Source organism: Micropterus dolomieu, linkage group LG23 (genome assembly GCF_021292245.1).
Source record: "Micropterus dolomieu isolate WLL.071019.BEF.003 ecotype Adirondacks linkage group LG23, ASM2129224v1, whole genome shotgun sequence".
Lineage (NCBI taxonomy): Eukaryota > Metazoa > Chordata > Actinopteri > Centrarchiformes > Centrarchidae > Micropterus > Micropterus dolomieu.
Genome location: NC_060172.1, coordinates 1,303,266 through 1,309,966, shown reverse-complemented (window position 1 = coordinate 1,309,966; position 6,701 = coordinate 1,303,266).

The window sequence follows — 6,701 nt, the reverse complement described above, 5'->3', positions numbered from 1 at the left end:
AATTATAATAACACATTTAATAATTATAATTATTAGTATTTTACTCACAGAAAACCTCACGGACGTCTGTGTTTTTCCTCAGCGGAGCTCTCCATCAGGCTTCTTCTTTCCTGATATGTTTTTCCAAATGCCAACCAACAACTGCCCCCCCCCCCCCCCCCCCCCCCCCCCCCCCACTTCTCTCTCTCTCTCTCTCTCTCTCTCTCTGATGCTCTCTCTCTCTCTCTCCATGATGCTGTCCAGTTGCCCAGTAATGCCAGGCAGCAGACGACACACAAATACAGCTTCAGAGTTGTATTGATGAGCCGGCGAGCTAAATGTAGTCATGCTTTAGCCTCGTGTGAGTGTGTGTGAATAAATAACAGTGGAGGTAAACAAGTATAAACAGAAGCGGTGTCACAGTGACACACCACTAAGTGTCAGTAATAACCGACCAATCACAGACGCAGAGACGTAGCTTTTAAATCTGCTGCCTGAATTATTTTAGCATCAATAATTTACTAAGATGGCAGTTTCCACGATTTAAAAAGAAAAGAGCAACATCATTAAAATCATGAAATAGAAAATACGAGTATAAATTTTCTCCATGAATAGAATAATAGTTGTATTTAAAAAAATAGTTTTTTTCCATTAATTTCAATACAGTCGAAGTTTGTTTGGGCAGCATCTAGTGGCCATTAGGGGAACTGCAGCTCGAGATGCTGAGATGAGAAGATGGATATTAATCTCATGTTTGCGTTTAAAGTACATATTTTTAATTATTATAACGTTTACAGATTTTAACTAATGAGACAGTGTTTATCACCGAGCTTTTGAGGTTTATGGAAGGTGTAGTTTTGAACTTCGGACAAGGTGTTTTGCATGCTCATTTTCAAATCTCACATTTAAAAATCCCGTGTGAAAAATTACAGAAATTGAAAGAAATAAGACAAAACATCATTAAGTTAAGCATAGATCCAAATCCTGGATTGAACCCAGGTCTCTCACACCAAAGGTATGTGTTTTATCCACTGCACCCGAATACTGCAGGATTTTGGTTTGTATCTCTTCGGGCCAACTACATTTCAAATTGGGTCTTATTATCATTCACTTCAGGTCTGACGGTCTCTTTTGTTTGGATCATGTCTGTACCTGTGGCTTCCAACATTTTGAGCATATTTATATATGATGTTCCTGGTGAGATTTGGAAACATATCATGAAAATAAATCAAGACTTTAACAACTTGAACTTCTTCACTTCATTTGCAGAAATATTTTAATATATTTTATCCACTTTTCTCATTTGAGGCATCAAGTAGCCCAGTTCAATATTGTGTATATTCAGTATCAATATCTTGAGCTTTCCACACGTGGACACATGTTGTGTGAGCATGCACAACAAAATATGCAAGAATTTAATCTCTCTTCACTACAGTGGTGCAACAGATCGCAGAATCCGTGATTTATGAGGAAGATATATTTTTGGTGGATTATTCCTTTAAAACTTGTGTAAAGCAGAAATAAAACGGAGTGAGACGTCTTCGTGTCTTCTGCGCAGACGCAGTGACTCCCTCCTCCTGTTCGTGTCTTTCCGTGTCTTTCCGTCAGGAGGCGGACTCACTCCGCGCTGCTCTGCGGTCAGTTAGCCGCCTCCTCTCGGCCCCTCTGTGCGCAGTCAGCCGCTCTCAGACCGGTTCTGGCGCTCCGCCCCGGAGCGAGTGTTTCGCGGGAAAAAACAAGCCCCGACACCGACAACAGCAGAAGAAACGCCGACAACAGGTAAGACAAGAAAAGTTTAGTCATTTTAGGCGTCGTTTTTATTCATGTGTGCCGCCGTTTGTGCTGCCAGTTTGCTGTCCGACATGTTTACTTCAACGGTTAGCAGCTGCAGTTAGCTGCTAGCTTGGTAGCATTCGAGCTAGCTACCGTTAGCTTGAATGATGTGATGCTGTGGAGTTAGCTAGCGGTGTAGCATGCTAACATACTGATGGTTACTCAGGACAAGCAGTGCTGGAAGAAATACTTGGTTTACAAGTATCAATACTACAGTGTAAAACTCTAGATATTATATTAGTGGATTATAATTAACGTTATTAAAGTATTAATGTTGGTGCAGCTGCATTTTAGTTACTTTTCATACTTCTAGAAAACGTTAGCTCGTGAATTAGAGCTAATTGATTAGTTGTTGACTATTAAATTAATTGGCAAGTATTTAAAAGATAGATTAATCGGTTTGAGTAATTTTTTAAGTATAAAAAAGTAAAATTTCTCTAATATTAGCTTCTTAAATTTTTATTTCAAGTCTCACCTTAACCAATAATAATCCACCTTGTTGATTTGTTGATTATATATTGTATTATTAATCACATATAAATGTAGTGTAGTAAAGAGTGAAATATTTCCTTCAGAGAGGTAAGTTAGTGGAGTTTAAGTGTAGCGGAGCAGAAAATGGAAATGCTCAAGTAATTTAAAGTACATTAAAATTCTAACTCATCTACTTGTGTAAATGTGCTTAGTTATTTTCCACCACTAATAATATTGATATTCCTCCATTAAAATATAAAGGGAGTTAACTTTTGAGTGAAATAATTTTATGTAATCATAAAGAAAACATTTCAGACATTATGATGTTGATATTCCTCCATAAAATAATTAACTTCTGGGTGAAATTGAATTATTTAATCAGAAAGAAACAATCATTTATTTGTTGCCTATTTTTAAAATCAATTAATTGGTGAAAAAGTACAATATTTAGGTAGTGAAGTAGACGTATAACGTAGCAGAAAATAGAAATACTATAATAGTAGTTGAGTAAATATGCTTAGTTATTTTCCACCACTAATGTTGATATTCCTGCATTAACCTTTTTTAAGGGAATTAATTAACTTCTGGGTTTAGTTTGTTAATCAGAACGAAAACATTTGAGACATAAATCAGTTTAAAGAACTCCAATTATAAAATACAAGAAATGCATATATTGAATAATGATTTAGATGTTTTAATGCTAATTTATACTTTATTTATTTGTCATATATTTGTATCATGTGTTTCTCTATAATGTTTTTTAGCCTTTACCTGGCTATTTTTATTTCTGTACCCTAACTTTGAATGAATCTGTTTATATTTTCTTTTCCTAAGCAGATATACCGACTGATTGACTAAACGATTGATTACAAGATGGTTGTGGAGTCAGCAGTTAGCAGTATAGAGGACTGTTGATGGTCCCAGAGGTTCAGTTTATTTTAAGAAACACTTGTTCTCTCTCTTTGTTCTGCACATGCTCAGTAGAGTCATGCCGTCCAACGTGGAGATCAAGGCCAAAGTGAGCGACCCGACAAGTTTCGCCGAGAAGGCTGCCCAGCTCAGCCAATCAGAGGGCACGATCATCAGACAGCACGACACATTCTTCAACTGTAACCAAGGACGACTCAAGCTACGAGACTTTATGGTGCGTACAGTGTGTGTGTGTGTGTGTGTGTGCGTGTGTGTGCGTGTGTGTGCGTGTGTGTGCGTGTGTGTGTGTGTGCGTGTGTGTGCGTGTGTGTGTGTGTGTGTGTGTGTGTGCGTGTGTGTGCGCGTGTGTGTGTTGGAGCTTCAACATCAGCACCAGAGTCTGAACTTAGTGCTCCACCTGGTGGCCACAACACTGACTGACAGGTGAGGTGGTGACTGCACGTTAAGCACATTGTAAAATTCAATCAAGGATTTTTAATTAACACTAATAATTATATTTAGTGTCCATAAGGTTCTGTAAAAGGTATGATGTCATAAAAGCTTAAATATGTAAAAACAACCATTTGTTCGGTATTAGTGAAAACGCTCAAGTGTGTAAAAGAGGTTTGACTTCAAACAAGCAATTGTGATCAGTGCAAATGTCACAAAAAACAATATATAGAAATACCCCAGAGCAATATACAAAAAAATAATATATATGTAAGAAAACAATTTAAATAAAGATCAAGAATAAATTAATAAAGAATAAAAACTAATTTTAAAAAGAAACAATAAATACACATAAAAAGAAAAAATAAACTTTAAAAAAAAAAATTTTAAAATGAACATTAAAAATAAATTATTGCATAAGATACAAAATCATGATGGATTAAAAAAAAAAAAAAAAGACATCAAATTGCCAGAATATGCCATGTCTTGTTCCCAGGTATAAAACCGACTCACTGGTCGTCTGTTTGTTTTGGTTTGTTTGTTAGAATGAGTCGGGTCAGCTGATCTTCTACGAGCGTCCGGACACTGATGGACCCAAACTGTCCCGTTACTCCATCAGTCCAACCAGCGACCCGCCCGGCCTGCGGGTAAAACGCCAACCTGTGTTTTTGCAGTTTTATATTGCTCTATATTCTCGCTCGTTAATAACTGTGTGTGTGTGTTCAGGCCGTGCTGTCAGACGCCCTCGGGGTTAAAGGTGAAGTGCGGAAGGAGCGACGACTGTTTCTGATTGGTCAGACCAGAGTTCACCTGGACACAGTGGAGGGACTGGGAAACTACATGGAGCTGGAGGTCAGCACACACGCACCGTTTGTCTTTTAACTGGTGATGTAAAGATTAATAGATCCGTCGTAGAAAAAACAATATGATAATCGTTTTGAGTCCTTCGTAAAGTAAAAATCAAACCAAACATTCTCTGGTTTTTAGCTTCTTAAATAAGAGGATTTGCTGCTTTTCTTAATTTTCTATCATTATAAATTAAATTTATATGATATATTATAATGTAAATTTGAGTTTAAGACAGTTGTTTAGACAAAAAAAGCAATTTTTTGACATTTTATAAACCATACAATGAATTAAAAACTGATAAATTGACAATAGCCCTACGTCTAACCCTCATGATACAGTGTTTTTACAAGGTATTATGTATAAAGCTGTCTCATCATCTTGTAATCATGAAAAAACTGTTGAAATTATGAGAAATTAACTCCTAATAATGAAATATGATGATCTCAATATTGTGAGAGATGACAAACATGCAGTTGTGTTGTTACAGTTATTAACTATAGACAATCTCATTCATGTATATTGTATGTTTTATGCTTTCAAGTCTCATTAACAACAACAACACACAACCTAATTTACCTGTTGGGATACAGACAATGAAAGCTCACTCTAAACCAGTTTGAGGTGTTTGGGAGCTACTACAGCAGAGCAACACAGTACATAAAATAAGCACAGCAGAAACGTCAGATAGGTCGGTCCACCGTGTTTAGCTATGTCTTTTTTAAACATTATTATAAACAAATGTGTAGATTTTTACAGATCAGAGTATTTAAAATCAGCTGCCAGTTTTATACCTGGAAGTGACTGTTGTTGTTAGCTTGACATCACAACGATATTATTATTATTATAATATTTATATTTCTAGTGTTTTGGTGTGTACTCACCATTTGAATCTGCTTATGTGTCTGCTCTGATTCTCCATCAGCAGTATGTTTGTTTTAAAGTCTCAGAAAAGATGCAGAACTCGTCTTTTGGTTCTCGTCGATTTCTTCGCTGTCACAGGCCGCCTCCTCTGCCTGGCAGTGGCCACGCTATCCTTTAATCAGTTAAAGTACCTGTGGCTGCTCTGTGTCGGCTCCTGCAGCTGACGTTGAAGCTACTGCAGCCCCGGTGGCATCGGTTATTTTGGCACATTTGGCGCGAGCGTCTCTATATTTTTTTGGCCAGCAACACAAGAAACAGATGGCGGAAGGGGGGGGGGGGGGGGCTAGTCAGACATACAAAATGTGCTGCTGTTCGTGCTTTTTGGGGCCGGTCGTTGGCTCATTTTTTTTTAATGATGTGATTTGAATAAATTATTTAAGTTATAACGGCCCCATAGGTGCGTCAGCCCATCGTACATTTGCCCAGTATGCCAGATTACCAGTCCACCCCTGGATAAGGAGAGCTCTGACACCGACAGATGTGACAGGGCCCCACACTGATTAAATTAAAAAGGATTGTCTGTAACGGATCATGATTTACACACTGTTACATACAACATGGTCATTAGGTGGTTTTGACACACATTTGACTTCATGAACAAGAATAATTAAATTTAGATAGGGCTGGGGAGATTCGTCGACGTAGTCGCATTACGTGCGTCGAAGCGTCGCTGCATCCGGTGTTAGCAGGGATCCCCCCCCCCGACAAGCTTTTCTCTGCCCCACACTGATGCAGAAATACATTTGAATATCATACTGCATTACTCAATATTGTTATTACAACACATCTGATTCATTTTAAGATCTGCTGCTATTGTCATTATTCTAATGTGCTTTATCAAGATGAGTGAATAAAATATTGATTTACTGATTCGACATTTTTGGTATTTATTTTGGATAAATTGGTCTGTTAATCGAGTAACGGCCAACTGTTTTTGTTTAGAATACTCAAAATGAGTCGTTAGATTAATCGACTAATCGTTATGTACAGCCCTAATTTTAGCTCTACGTTTTCAATTTTGTTTTATTGTTAGTTGACGCTGAAAATAAGATACTGGAGGCCACGCCCACCCCCAACTCTTCTGTCCCGCATTTCACCTGTTCTCATCTGTTCAGTGTGTGTGGAGGTTTGTCAATGACGTTGCCTATCGGAACGATTCAAACCAACGTGGTACCGAATGCCTTCTGCCCTGGCGTGTTCACTGACGCTTCACCTGGTCCTTGCTTGTGAAATATCCACCGTGTCCGCGTCTTGTAACGTGATAAATACAATATTACATTACGTCTGCT